We start from the raw sequence: 15,847 nt of genomic DNA on the forward strand, positions 1-15,847 counted from the left end.
TGCTCAACAGAGTGTCTTGAGAGTCGTTCAGATACAAACGTAATGTGGTTCTGCTACAGTGCTCTGCAAAAATCCCTAAAGTAGTTGAACATTTTTACGTTTAATCCCGTAACGGCTTCAATGTGTTTAATTGGAATTTCACGCAACAGTCCCATAAACACTTACTACAGTGCAGCTGGTCGCAAGTTCAACTTTTTCAAAAATATTGGTGAACCACAATCTAAATTTATGTCTGTCAGAGTTTCAAAAGACTGTGATCTGTCACGTGCTGCTCTCCTGACAGCTTTCTTTGGCTACTTCCTCTTGTTTCACCATGTGTCCGTTTTCAATGTGGTTCCAATAGCAATATTATCTTGAAACAGTTTTCTCTGCCCTCAAACTTTATAACAGACACGTTGAATTTGAATGCAATACTTATTGCACTCACAGTTGTTAGTCAAAAACTGTTTGCTTAATGTTAAATTGAAATTGAACACCTAAGACTATGTTGGCATATTTATATCACGTCATCTAAAACATGTTTGACGCGTCTAAAAGCGAAGATAGTGTATTTTGTACAATATCAGTTCCTGTCATGTCCACATGTGCTTTTCGCTTTTTGCACCTTTGTGTGATATAAAACAAAGGATTAAATTCAGACTGCTTTACAGCTGTTTTGACCTCATAGCATAAAGGCCAAGAGACACCGCTGGTGTCCGAGTCCGACTTTTTTCCAGTCTCCAACTTAACAATCCGCCTATGAACCACTGGCCTCATGAGACGGCGTATTCACATATGCACCAGAAAGCCCGCCAGCAGACACACAAGCCAGAAAACTCAAAGTTGAAGTTGCTGGTCGAACAAGCTCAAACAAGATTGCCGTTTTGCTCTTTCATTTTTTTCTGTACTCTTGAGCTCCTACCACGGAAACGTGCTCAGGTTTTATTGGGATGAGTGAGGGGGGGGCTGAATGATATTCTTTTGTATTTTTCCCCAAAGCGGATGTGACACCGTATCTCACTCCCTGAACCACTCATGAAGTTTCCATCAAATTACTGTGCAGTTCCGACCAAAATACACCCCAGGTCCATCTTGGTTGGACATTCGAAGACGTAGTCGCAGGGAATCGGTAGCAGTCTATGACGTCCCATTAACTTTAAATTGTTCTAACTGCTGACTATCATTCCATCCAACTGGGTGAGATGCCAAATCGGATCCAGTGCGTCTTGGCCTTAAGTTTTCTTTTTTTCATTTGCCTCATGAAAGTTCAGGGATCTATGAATCTTCCAAAGTGCTTAAACATTTTTATGCTATACTTCTATTGTGGTTTTTGTTGTCGCACTGTGGCTTTTGCATTTTGTTGAACCTGTGGGGCCACTGTAGGATGACAATATCATTCCACAGTGTTGATCTATGAGCAAAAGGAGTTCTGCACCAGCAAGATATTCTTCTATAAGTGAAAGAATTGCTGATGGTAAGAACATTGAATTTTGTCTCTCGTTTAGTAAAAGTACCATTCGAAGCCAAGTTTTATTACCAAACATGAAATACAGGATAACTTACAGCAATGGGAATAAAAAAATAGAGATTAAAATGTCAAAGTTCATCAAATAACATCAAAGGTGATCAGCCAAACATCCTCTCCAAAAGCACTATTCTTTATGTTCTGCACCAACTAGTAATTCCTTTTAACCATGTTCCTTGTTTTCTAATCACCTTTTAGTGCCTTCTTCCTCTCCAACTTCAAACGGGTCAGGTGCAGCGTGTCCCGGTGTTGGACTTCTGCTAACATCGTGCACACACGCATGTGTGTGTATGGGTGTGAGGACGGCACGAGCTATCTATAGCCTATGTATCCCCTGGGGATTTGAGTCTTAAACTCCATATTCATGACACATCACTGTGGGGATTAGAAGGGCATCATCAGATAGAGGGGCTTACGTCAGCGGACATACACAGCAGAAAACAGCGAGATGCAGCACTCCCAGCATCAATCTCAACCCTTACAATCACAACATATCCAATTTCTAGGAACTTCTTTGAGTTTTTGGGATAACTACTATCAGTCTTAATGTAGTGATTGTTTACCTTTACTAACAGCCATAAAAAAGCCCTTGGAACACTTTGAGTCAGTCTCTGGTGTGCAAATAATTTTCTGGATGAAACCAAACCAAAAAATGTGGGATGAAGGTGGAGGCGGGGCTGTGCAGGGAGTTAAGGCCAAACCGCATGGAAGCCGATCTGCAGGGGAGGCAGGGAGAAGGGAGGGGGGGTGTTAATGCAGGCAGCATGGATCCGTGTTGTGATTGTTTGTTAATGGCTGGGTGTGCATCCATGCGTGTCTGTGTATGTGTGTGTTCTTATCTCCTCTGGTCCACAGCAGCGGGAGCATCGGAGGAAGTGTGGCCTTTCCTTCCTGTGCCTTTCACACTGTCACGGCACACACAAACCATAAAGCTGCACGGCTCCAGCCAACATATAGACACAAAGGGAGTGAGGGAGAGAGAGAGAGAGAGAGAGACGAGGTAGCTGAGAGTGCAAAACATGTGTGCGTGATTTGTGGCTTACAGTTCATACCATTTAATTGACATAGTCGCCTTCTTCTGTTTGGAACATGGTTGTTTTCTACTGTGATAGAGGCAGGGAGCAATTGAGGGCAGGATCCCTGAAGCAGCTGGATTCCTTGGGGTGGAAAAGTAGTCCTGCTGCAGTGGAGGGTACTGGGACAGTGGATATAAAGCATGGGCTGGTTTCTTCCACAGAGGAGCTGGGGAAGGACACCTTTCTGCCCTATATTCTGCACCTGGCACTTTCTGTTGGCAGGAAGCCATTCACCTGCTTCCCCATTTAACCCAGTGCTGGAGCTCATCCACTTCTCAACAGCTTTTTAGTTGCTCTCTTCCAGTTATTGAGTTGTCAGTCCCACAAACACTCACTCATTACAACACAGAGTTAAGTCAGGAAGGCATTGTGAAACTAAAGAAAATAAAAACAAACATGACTGTTTGGGATTATTTCTAGTGTCGAAAAAAAAAAAAGTAGCTCCCTGATGTAAATGTAGTTTTATGGAAACTCAGTTTGACCGAAGTTGCACAACTATTATGTCTGCTTGAATAACAAAGCATGATTAAGACCTTAACAGCGTTTGAATTAACAGAGGACTACGTTAAGCATAGTAAGAAATTAAAATTGTATTTGAATTGTGTCCTACCTTGTAGATGTGCAATGAAATGTTTTTTTTTTTTTTTTGTATATTTGTTTTTTTAAGGTTTAATGTCATGATAGGAAGGCCATAGTACACTTTATCTTCTTTAATCTTTCATCTAATGCCTTGCACATCTAATCCAGGTGTTATTTACTGTTATTTTTTATTTTTTTTTAATAGTGTCAACTTTATCCCAGAAAGAATAGAATAGTTTTTTTATTATTATTTTTCCCATTTCCAAGGATCCTGCTAGGATTGTCTCATGTCAACTCCCATGTTTCTCAACTAGCATCAAGATTCAGCAGCATCAAGTCATTGAACGAGTGAGGGAGCAGGGAGCGGCAGAGCATATAACTCTGTCCAGCTGGGGGGAAAGCAAAGTGGAAAGATGGTTCCACCTGGTTCTCTAATGCCTCCTTCTAAGGGGTTAGGTTATCCTGAGTTTCTCTTTTGGCTAATAGTGGCTAATAGAAACACAGATCACCTGATATTGGGTTCTAGCCTAATAAAATACATGAATTTACTTTAAAAAAGATGCATGACTAATGAGGATCTTTAAAACTGGTGAGCACCAACAATGCAAGAAACAAAGTTTCTCTGTCACTTATTACCAGGTCAGTTAATTACGCTTTTCTTTGCAACAGACATTTGGAACGGGCTATTTCAATGATGGAGCGATATTTACAAAAACAATCAGAGAGCACATGAAAATACAGCTGCCTTAACATATGGAGCTCATGAAGGCGATGCCTCAGAAGTAGAGTGACTAACTTCCATCAACGCAAAAGAAGCTCTGCACTGTGGATACTTCCTCAGATGTCGTAATATATAAATTTCCTATGTTTACATGAACATACTTTTATGAGAAATCAACGAGAAATGAGGGCAAAGTGTGTACACAGGTGGTGTTATTCCTTTTCAGCTCCCTCTTTTCATGGCAGAGCGGGATGTGACCGGTGGAGGAGCAACACTTCATTTTAATTTCAGATCAGAGGCCTGACTTTGACCTTCAAGTACAAAAACTAGTTACTACAGCTCCTTCCACTCCCCTTCTGCATGTTGTCCTCACCTTAATTTTGCCTGTAATTTAAAAAGGCAAAAACATTTTCTTCCGATCTGCGTGTCCACCTCGCCTTCTGACAGCTTCCCAGACTTTTAAAGCTCATCCTTGGTTGCTTCCTGTTTCCTGTGATCTTTGAGCTGAGCTTCCTGGTCCCTGGTTCTGAGTTCTGTGGAAGGCCACCTTTCATCGTTATGACACATCTTTATGTCTGTCACGCGAAAAAATGTGAGAGCTTTTCAGTTTACTGTTAAACTGTCAGCGGCGGAGACTGTGTAGAAAAAAGAAGACAAGAAGTACAAGGAAAAGTGAAACCAAGGGAAAAGTATTATCCAATCGTTGAAGACATGGTATGAAAGAAAATCATTACTAAATGAAAGACTTCATTTTTCAAATCACAGTAAGAGTATAAATGTTTTTTCAAAAATGTTAAGAATTTGAGCAGTCAAATGGCCAAGTAATTTATGATTTTACAATTTTACAAAACGTTTGTTGAATTCAATTAAAATATTCACAAATCGGAAAAAAATTAAATTCATTTTAAACCACAGTACAATTTAATCCCAATGCTACAATAAAGACAGAAATTAAACAGAAAAGAAATTATCCGGTTATATATCAGTATGTGTTATATATTTTATTACTGCAACACATGTTAAGTAGAATAAAAATGACAAGATAGATTCTTGAAGTAGTAACAGGAAAAATGATAAACAAGCAAAACAAACAATCTAATCAAGAGACAGCTATATGCTCTGCAACAAACCTCACAGTCCCTCAAACAGTGCATCTAAAAAGGAGATTATCAATGCAATGCACAAAAATTATTATGGAACATCATTATTGAAAACGAAAAAAATCTTTTTTTTTCTTTTTTTCTTCTAAAATGTCAATATTGCAAGGCCTAAAAAAATTACTTTGAGACAAAAATACTAGGCTATGGCAAACACAATTATGGAAAAGCAGAACGTTACATTTCGTATAAAGAAGTTAAGCCTCAAAAGTTAATTGTTAAATTAGCTGACTGTTCACAAAGTGCTGTATCCAACCACATCAGCGGAAAGCTAAAACAAACGTCTGACTTGTTCCTTAGCAGTCCAACATTCACTGAGAAGAAAAATTTTAATTTAATTTGAAACTCAAGGTCACAATGTCCAAAAGGAAAATGGGAGAGGTACAGAGTCCAAGTTGTTTGAGGGTCAGCGTGAAGTCAGTGATGATTTGGGGCACCAAGTCATCCGCTGGTGTTGGTCCACTGTCTTCTATCAAGTCCAAAGCCAGCATAGACAACTACAAGGAAATCTTACAGCACTTCATGCTTCCAAGCTCTATGCTGATGCAGATTTTATTTCCAGAGGAATTTTGAATCTGCCCACACAGCCAAAGCCAATACTTGGTTTTAAATAAAAATGAACAGAACTTATTTAGTCCTTTTCCAGTCATACCAAAAAACTCAAAGCACTTTACAGTACTGTCAAACTTAGCTGCACTCTAGGACTTGCACACATTTATACACTGATAGGGAACTTTGGGCAAATGTCCTGCCAAGAACAGATCAAAGTCAGGCAGGGAAAGCTGGAATTTCAAACAATTAATCTTCTGACAGAGGCACAGCCTTCCCAAATGTTTAATGACCACCTTGAACAGTCAGCATACCCATCTGACCTAAACTCCATTGAGAAACTATAAAGTTTATGTTAAGACACTTTCTTTAAGCAGTGGTGCAGGTAGAGGCCTGCATCTTTCAGAAAGACAGTGATCTTTATGCAGTGAAGGCGTTAAAGATTTAAAGGCTTATGACACGAAACCGTTCCTCAGCAAACATGAACCGAATTGACAACTAGTGGGTAGTTCTGAAACAGGAGAAGGAAAAGTGTCCACTTCTCTGAACAGTATGGGAGGATGTGATTGCTGCTGCACAAGCTAACAAACTCCAGAAATGGAAGAGTTATCACCAACATTGAAAAGAAGGGCGGCTATGTTGATCTCTGATACTTTTGAGTGTCAGAAAAGTTTTAAGTTGTTTATGATTCTCACTTAAACAGATGAAAACAGAAAAGTAATGTGTTTTTCATTTAGTCGCATAAAATTTCCACACAATAGTAGCTGCCTAATAATTGTGCACATATCAATATTCTCTAAAGAAAGCCAAAACTTCACTTTTACTTTCTTAAGCATTAATGTTTGACTTTTATTAATACCTTTTCCAGTGCTATAAAAACCTGATTTTACTGATTCAGAGTAAAATCTCAGAATCAGGGAATCAGTTTTCACTTAATCCAGGTCCAGAAAATTTGATTGCCGAATGGCAGTCATATAACACCAATTATAGGGAGGGAGAGTGTTGCTCTGAGCCAGAGGAAGGGCGTGAGTGTAAAACAACACTAAAACATTACCGAAAGAAGGAAGGAGATGGAGAGAAGGAGAGGGAGGAAAGTGGGAGATGGAGAAGGACTACCCAAACGGGTGTTCCAGAAACCTGTCAAGGTATTTCCTTCTGCAAACACAAGGTTTCTGGGGGCTACGTAGCGCAGGCGTGCAAATATGCATACATAAATTGAATCCAACACATTGAGCTAAAAATACACGGTAGAGGTCAACAGCAAAACCTTGATTTAAAATACGCTTTCATTGTGGAGATCTCACACCAACTTTTGATTTCCTGTGCAGCACTGCATGAGGCTGCGACAGCTGGATCTGTGCATGTACACCCACACACACACATTGCACATGCCTACATGCACACGCACGCATACACACACATACAGTATGTCTTTCTATTTTCCATTGACTTGCATTCATTTTGTCCCCACAGCATAGTATTTGTTGAAAAAAACGGGACTTAAATGTAGAAAATACAAGGCCACACTCACACACCCACACACGCTTAATGAGCCATTCAATAGCCCACAAGATCCAGAGTCTAAATGTTCAGCAGGGTCTCAATCCTTTGGTCTCTAATGGCTCAGACATCTCTGCTCCACACATAATCTGGTCAATGTCTCGTCATTTCTAATTTTACAAAGGGTTCCTGTAGCACTAGCATAAATATGTACACACCTATTCAACACGCACACGCTGCTCTGCCTCCACACCAGCTGTAGTCCGCCCTGTGTGTTTACATTGCCTGCTGGACAAAGCAGATAGAGTGAAGCGAGAGGCAGGGAGGACTGGATGGACAAACTGTGCCTGTTTGTCTGAAGGGGCTTTCCTGATCTCGCAGGAAATGTTTGAGAGAGAAAAAAAACGGGGGGGGGACCAGGAGTTGGAGAGGCAGAAACAAAATGACAATAACTGAGACAGAAAAGAATATTATGGTAAATAAGGAGAAATGAGCGAGATATGAGTAAAGAAAAACAATTATTAGCTATTCAGATAATCCAAAAGAAGGTGAGCACAACTCTAGACTTACTAACTCTTTTGCACATACTTTCCACTGTCAAACTAATCTGCCCCTAACACTGCTGTTGCATTTTGACTCTGCTACCTGTGGTTGTTGACTCACAGGCTGAACCCTCAGAGTGGATTGTGGTCATTTTGCGGCAACAGTCTCAGCTTTTCCCGCAATCATCCTGAGATCAAATTAACGGCAACCTTCGAAGGGATGGAAATTATTTATCTTCTGTGTGAGTGTGTGTTTTCTGTTACAGCTGCATGTTGTGTTGCCACTGCGGTGACGTTGGGTGGGTCTGTGGCATGTAGCTTTTGCCCTCCGGTCATGGACGGGGGTTAACACTGTGACTGGCTGTCTAGACCCAATGACTCCAATGTGTGAGCATCCCTGCGCGTGTTTGATGACAGCTGAGGAAAATAAACAACAGTGATCATTAAATATTGATTTATAGGATATTAATTCTCAGAACAGACACATTATGTCCGGATATCTAACATTTCGACTTTTCCTTGTGTTCAGTTCCTTGATTTTTCACTTGTTATTTTTCTATCGTCCCATAAGACCAGACTTATCAGTACTTTTTAAAACCACAAGTGACCTAAACTTAAATAGTTGACAATTTAAGAAAACTATTCTGCAATAAAACAAGAACATGAGTGCCCTGATCTCACAACTATCTACCTCTTTTTAATGTTTTGTGTATTTTTGACCTAAGAATATGTTCTTAACATACGCTAAAAAAAAAAAAAGAAGAAAGAGAAATGAGGCACAACAGCAATTCTGGATTATATATTTATGTTTGTGCTTCAGTTGCTGCAGAATCTCATTAAAGACTTCACTCACAGTTTGTTCTTTGTAATTTTTGTTTAAGCGCCACTTATTGGTCAGAAGGGAAGTAAAAACAGCTGTCGTTCCATGTCGATGAAATTATTTCTGAAAACGGAGCCATGTGACCCATTTTAGAAAAAAAAAAAGATCCCTTATTGTACAGGGCCTTAAATGAATCTCTTGAACTCCATCATTTATGAATACAAAACAGGAAAAAGCTAAGAACAGTTATTGTCACTTCTTATATATTACAATAAAACAAGCAAACATAAAACAAATGTATTGGATAAACCTAGTAGTTACTTTGCTCAGAGCACAGCACTACTTTTTCCTTCTCAAAGCTTAATTTGAGGGTAACAGGACCGATTGTTCACCCCTGCATATTAGCTTGTAACATGTCGATCTTTGTAAGACGGATTTGTGGCACAACTCTGAGCGAAAACATCAGAAAGTGTGACGGATTGACTTATTGTGTATATTCGCATTCTTCTTAAATGTTCGTACAACCCAGGATCCTCAAAATGCTGGTATTTTCCAAGAAAACAAACAAGAAAAAAAAAAAACATGCTTCCTGTGAATGCTAAAAAAAACATTACAGTCCCTCCAAAAGTCACGCATAAATAGCAGGGATACGTGTTTTCACCAGCTATGTCAATGTGATTAAAATGTTTTTGTGATGTTGCTTTTTTAGATAAGTATAATTTTAGAAAAGTTTAATTTTATATTGTTTTTTTTTTTCTTTGAGGTGAAAAAATTTGCTGTAAAAAATCTGAAGTTGAAAAGCTGAGTCGGGAAAAAAAAGCAAATTGCAAATAAAAGCTCTCAATTATAACTAGCACTTTCATTTTTTTTCAGTATGTAATATTTATCACAACATTTTGTCAATTTTTACTTCCAACTTCTATGTTGCTAATTTCTTTGTGCTGTTGCAGTTTGGGAGCTGACCACCTCTTCCTGGAAGACTCTCCGCCTTTCTCTTCCTCCCTTGTCCAAAAACCCCTTTGCTACATTCCTACATCCACTATCCGTCTGTCATAACTTTTTTTTCTCTCTCTCTGTTCTATAATCTCACTGTCCACTCCTGCTCTGTGTGTGGAGAAGGGCCTCTCAGCAGCTTGTTTGACCTGCGATAAGGATATGCTCATTGCTCAATGACGCCAAGCACATGTTGTTCCCTCCTGACGAGAGCGAAAAAGCCCCACAAGAGAGAATCAGGGAAAGTGTGTGAGAGCGAGATGCTGTACGAGAGAGGGATGCGAAGTATAATTGTGCTCTAATGAAACATAAACAGCGCAGTCTGAGGGAGTGCGTCTGGGCAGGGCCCCTGCTGGCCTAAAGGCTCTGCTCTCCTAGGCTCTTAATTATGAGTGAGCAGGTCAGTCACGCCTCCTCTAACCTTTCACCAAATACTTTAAGTATTGTAAATAACGTGTGTTTGTTTATGTATTTGAGTGTCTCCTTGCACAGGTATGTGTTTATGTGCGCACTGTGCGTCAGAGAAAAATATAGAGAGCGGGTGCTTTGTGGGAAGCCGCGCTCTAAAGAGTCCTCCAACTGTTGTCATTGCCTTCTGTGTGACACCGAACCTGCTAACTTCAGACGTCCACCTGCCTTTTTATAATCTGAGATGGCCACATTCGCCTTGTCTCTGTTTTACATTTTTTCTTCATTCCAAATGGGGGTAGGGAGGGGGGGAGCACAGCTGCTACATACCTCTGCTTTAGGGGGTCACACATGTCTCAGGAATATGAAGTTCAGGAGTGACTGCTCTTTTGTTTCCTAGCTTGTCCTCTTTTTTGTCTTGGGACCTCCTACATCCCAGCCAGATCTATCTGATTTCTCTAAAAAAAAAAAAAAAAGAAAAAGAAACAGATAGAGAAATGCATGTTTCATTTTCCTGTGAAATCTTGTTGCACCATTGTTTATTCAAAGCAGGTGTGTGTGTGTGTATGTGTGTGTCGATACACTGTGCGTGTGTGGGAATAACACTTGCGGCAAAGCTAGGTTTATCTAAAAAGGTTTCTTTTTTTTCTTTTTTTCTGCCCCCAGCCAAACAGTCTGACCGCAAAAACCAGACTAACTAACCTCACTGTCTGGGTGGCTGCTCTGAGTTACGTCGTCAGAGTCCCAATCAGCCAACACTTTTATTGTTATAGTGGTGAGAGAAGGGGCAGAAACATTACAGAAGACAGAACACAAACTCTGGAACTCCAGAAACCGTCGCCAGCGCTGTGCTAAAAATCTCACTGAATCCAAGAGAAAGTTAAGATCACAAAAAAAGAAAGACACCCGTGTCTTCATTCTGAGCCTTCGCTTTCACACAGAGCTTTTCTCTCATCTCTATTTCTGTTGTTTCTTGCCCCTCACAACAGACAGGTGAAAGTGAAGGAGCTAACCGTCCTGACTCTTGACCTCTCACCTGCAACTTGACTCATCAGTTGATCTGCCCTGGGTGGCCAAATGTGTTGACCTGACCTCAAGCCTAACAGTGACCCGTGGTCACTGCCAGTTGGTTTCTGCCTGCAACAGTACACACACAGCCTGGGAAAGGCTCAAGATGTGATCCGTTAATCATGTAAAGTACCCGTTGCAAATAAAATCCGGTACTGCAGGACGACAGACATCTAAAATTATTTGTCAACATATTTTTCTGGAAATTGACATTGTAAGGTTTGACTACTTAAAATAATGAACTTCATATAAAATGAACACATTTTATGTAGGCTACTTCTGATTTTGTCTAAATGCTTGAAATAAGTAAAATTACATCGCCTTTTGCACTTGCTAGCATCCAGGCTAAAGATATGATTTGACACTTAATAACTGGTGTGTGGTTTGTGTTTTAAAATTATATTGTTGCAAACCACTTTCAGCATTGTATTTATGAGGAATGTCATGCAACTATCCAAATGACACCACTTAGTATACGTATGTGGCATTTATAGTGAGTGCTGCATGTCATGGAAAATGTACCACATATATTTTGGCTATTCTGGGAAGAGATCTTGCTGTGGAGCCAGAGTCAATACACTAAAATCTGCCACATGGATCTAAACAAATAGAAACGGTAAATGGCCTGTAAAATGCGTTTAATCAAATCTGACGACTCCAAAGCGCATTGCATTGCAATCAGTCACTCACATTCATACACAAATTCACACACTCGTGGTGGTAAGCTACATTGCAACCACAGCTGCCCTGGGGCAGAACGGCAGAAAGGAGGCTTCCATTCAGTTCACGGGGCCCTCTGATCACCAGCAGCAGGCACAAAGGTGAGAAAAATAGTGACCTTTGGTAGTGTCTCTGTAACTCTGTGAAATGTTACAAGACAACTTGTAAGGTGTCTTAAGGACCAAAATGAAGTAAGTGTGGTATGGGAGATGCACACAATTTAATGCTTGGATTTCACTCCTTTTTAGCATTGAGCATGCTAGGGACACACTACATTTAAAGGAAAAAAAAAATCACAAGAAATACTTAGATTAAACCTCTGTTGGTTGCAGAAACTGATTTACTTTAAACAAATCAGTTTAAAGTAGAAACTGATCTGTCCACTGAATCAGCCGCATGAACATACTCAGAAAGTTTCCATCGCTGGAGGCGAGGCGAGCTAAGCAAGCACTCAGAGTCCAGGAGCTGGAGGAGAAAATGCAAACGGCCGCCTCTACATCTGTAATTGCATGTTTTCCCCCCCACATACCTGTAATTACACACTGCCTACCACTCATCTCTCTGTCTGTGGCAACACTTGTGTTAAACCATAATGAAGTCTGGCTCTAATGATTTACAACTGCTTAGCATTAACACATACACTAACAGCTACAGACATGACAAAAGACGACGAAATTACATCGTTATCAAACCAATTAAGCCATATGCGATAAAGACAAAAACACGCACTCAAAAGGCAAGTGAGGAAATACCTTTGTCTTCCACTTCAGGGTTGGGAAACAGAAGTACGCCAGTGCAGGTATACCTGACAAGGCCCACTTCACATTCTCTTTACCTCAAATCAGCCAATATATAATGAAAAGAGACTGTGTCCTTTGATTTATTTACATTTGTCCTGACTGACTAACTAAGTCTGCCTCCCAAGGACAGAACTTTGAGACAAGAATGTGTGCTTATGTGGATTCATTTGCATAAGTAGGCCATCGGCTCCTAATGGAGGCGTTTTGTTCAGGCGTTAACAAGGTGTCTCACTGGGCCTCTTGTTAATTCGTTCCTTCCTGTCGTCCGCTGACTCTGACGTCCAGGCAATCAGCACTGCATTTGGGCTCTCTCTTTGTGTGATTTACGAGCTCCCAGATTCATTTAAAAGCCATTGTTCTCCTCTGACGGATACCATGGCTCCCCTTCGCTTTCACACTCCCGCTCGGGGACCGCACACACATTTTTTAACACAGTCGCCCGCTTACTTTATCTCTCACTCACTCACCCACTTGCTCAATCACTCGGCGCGTACACGCAGAGCGGCCATCTATCATGAAGCGATGCTGGAGGAGATTGTTATCCTCGGTAACCGTATTAACCCACGGATCTCCAGCTCAGCCGGTGTGCTAAGATGCTGGACCAAGGGTGGGAGGAGGGGATGGGGGGGTGGAAGAGAGAGAATGATGAGGAGAAGATTAGGAGAGAAAGTCAAAGAAAGCTAATAAGTGAAACATTTATTCACTTGCATGTTTTTCATTCATATCTGTCATTCTCCAGATTTGCTTGTAGAGTAAGGATGGAAAAGGGGAGCGAAACGCATCCTGTTGTGTAGCTGTTGAAGACAGTCTGACAGCGAGGCGTCTGTAAATGCATCAAGACACACCTGCGCTTGATTAAGTGTGTTTAGACTGCAAATGGAAGCAGGGAGGTAATTTAGAGAGCAGAGGTTTTATGAGAGTAATCATCTCCAATAAGGCCTGCTTGGGAATCTTAAGCACCCGCCCTACACACACACACACACACACACACACACACACTGTGACTAATGCACACCACAGGCACAAACAGACACACATCCTCGCCTTCGAACCCTCTCGCGCCCGCGCATGGAGATCCTTCATGCCTCTCTGTTCATTACGAGGTTTAATAACTGGGTTTTAATCTTATTCCTCATAAGTGGACAAGTTGTATTTAATTTTTTTTTAGATGAGGACAAGTTGGCCTCCCACAAAGTATACTGTATTGAGTTACAGGCACTGCTCTGTGGTTGTGTAGGAGATTAACTTTTCTCTCAGTTCATATTTTCAAAGAGGCCTCAATGTTGCCACTGGGACAATAGTGAAGCGAAAAAAAAACAAAAGATAGAAAAAGAGGAGGAGGAAATGGGTTTGGAAATAGTTAAACATAGTTATATTGTTATTGTTGAACTTATAAGGAACTTAAATTAACACAGTTTGCTTTCCCAATTGTAATTTGTAATATACTTCTTTGCAACATCTGTACTGTTTAGACCTGACAATGCAGCTTTTAAGAGCAGAATTAGGCCATGGTTTATTAATAATCTTGCAACTCCTCTGACTAAAATAAAGTAAAACAAAAGTTTATAAAATGTAACATATAGTAAGTGTGGACGTTTTGAACGTCCACACTTAAAAAGCACTTCTTGTTTGATTTATTGAGAAGCTCAACGTTAACCCAGTGTTTATCTATTTGTACTAGTTTCCTTCAAATAAAATACATATTTACATGGGGTAAATATGTACATGGGGTAAATATGATACATTAATATAAAACTCACAACACTGAGCTTTTTTATGTTCGACTAAATATTCTGACAAAGATCATAATAGAGATCCTAAATGTTCCTATCAAACAAGGGTTAAGCAAAATTCATAACTTACAGTAATGTTGTGCTACTGACAGAAAGAAAAACAATCAGTCCCAAGGTGGTTTCAAAACACACAACTTTTTAAATGTGAACTTATTGTTAAATTTGTCACAAGGTACATTTATGATCCATCATATTATCATAGAAGTAGAGCAGCTGGAGAAGTCACTCTGCTCAGCCATGGCAACAAGTGTTGCTTGTTCTAGATTCCTGCATGGAAATAGTGACAATGAACTATTAACCAAGTAGCATTTTAAATGAATCAGAATACTCTACAAGTTTTAAATCAAACATTTTTCAATTTTCAGAAAGGTCTCTACATTAATGAATGAAGGGAATCACTGCTCTTTGACAGTCCAGGTGTTTCTGGAGGAGCCGACAGACGTCACTGTGGCAGAGACCAGAAAACTTCATGAGAATTTGTGGTTTTTTGACCGGCTGAAAAATAAGTAATTTTCCTCCTATAGGTGATAACACAAACTCACACAACACATCTTAACAATAACATCGACAACATTTACACTAATAGTGCATTCACCACTGTGGAAGTGTGTTCTTGCACAGTTTCAGCTCCAAACTAAACAACAGACTCTGACGAAAATAGTGAAACAAACTATGTTATCACAATAAATAGAGGTCTGCGTGTGATTCCAGGAGCTGTAGCAGCATGTGTCAGCTAAACTGTGTCGGGAAGACAGCCTGCAAAGATCCCGTAAGCACAGACCGTAGTGGCACGGGTTTTAGGGTAAGTGGGCTGTTGACAGGTTTTTGGATGGCTCACACTCTGCTTTGACAGGCCAGGAGTTATTATTCATCCTGAGAAAGCCCAGTGGCAGTGCTCAAACCCTTAAACATGCTTAGCTTTAAGTGCACGTGTTTGGAGTTAGCCTGAGAGGGACACATAGACATCCTATAGATTTATAGTGTCAGCTGATGATGTGTTTGTCAGCGCTGGCCTGTGGCTCTCTAATGTCCCCCAGCCTGTGTGATTATACACTTTCTGTAATTCCCAGTTCTCGCCGTCATCATGATCTTCTTCCTAAACATTCTAAGTAAAGGCTCAAAGTGTTTTACATGGGATATAAAGAACCGCCAAGAGTAACAAAAGATAACATACTGAATAACATGAGTCAACTTATTCCTCCAAGAGAAGCTTTTCTTTAAAGCGCCGACCTTACAAGACTCTAAGTCGCAGGTCAGAGATAACAAAGAGATTATTTAGAAGAGATCACGAGCTGATCTGAGAAAACAAGTGTTCTTTCGTTCTTCTTTCCCCCCATTGGCTTTGATGTTGTCAGAGATAGTCTTGTTTTCTTGTTTTCAGCTGAAGAACTTTCTGTATAGTCCTCACTGCATGTGTTGGAGCTCGGTTTGGTTTGAAGGAATAGCAAGGTGGACGAGCACCGGCAAGTAGCTCCTTCACTAAATCAATCTGTACGTTTGCTTGAAAGGAAGAGCATGGTAATGTGTGAAGGCTGAATGCATTGTGTGTTTGGGTTATGTTGCTATAAAGTTCAAAACCTGAAAAGCTTACTCTGTTTCACATGCTCCCTGGGTTAT

General features: G+C 40.4%; 1 long non-coding RNA gene across 2 annotated transcripts in view; it reads right to left on the minus strand.

The window, feature by feature from the left end:
• Positions 1 to 15,847, minus strand: part of LOC106919051 (uncharacterized) — a 231,249-nt gene that overhangs the window by 13,602 nt on the left and 201,800 nt on the right. The window contains exon 1 of one of the 2 annotated variants that reach the window (XR_015763821.1): positions 10,180 to 10,590. The exons of the other annotated variant lie outside the window; for it this stretch is intronic. This is a non-coding gene — a long non-coding RNA (uncharacterized LOC106919051). Of the gene's footprint in view, positions 1 to 10,179; positions 10,591 to 15,847 lie in introns of those variants that run through there. 2 annotated transcript variants of the gene reach the window in all.

This window comes from Poecilia mexicana, unplaced genomic scaffold (genome assembly GCF_051168715.1).
Source record: "Poecilia mexicana isolate PSO_F unplaced genomic scaffold, ASM5116871v1 scaffold_7, whole genome shotgun sequence".
In the NCBI taxonomy this organism is placed as follows: domain Eukaryota; kingdom Metazoa; phylum Chordata; class Actinopteri; order Cyprinodontiformes; family Poeciliidae; genus Poecilia; species Poecilia mexicana.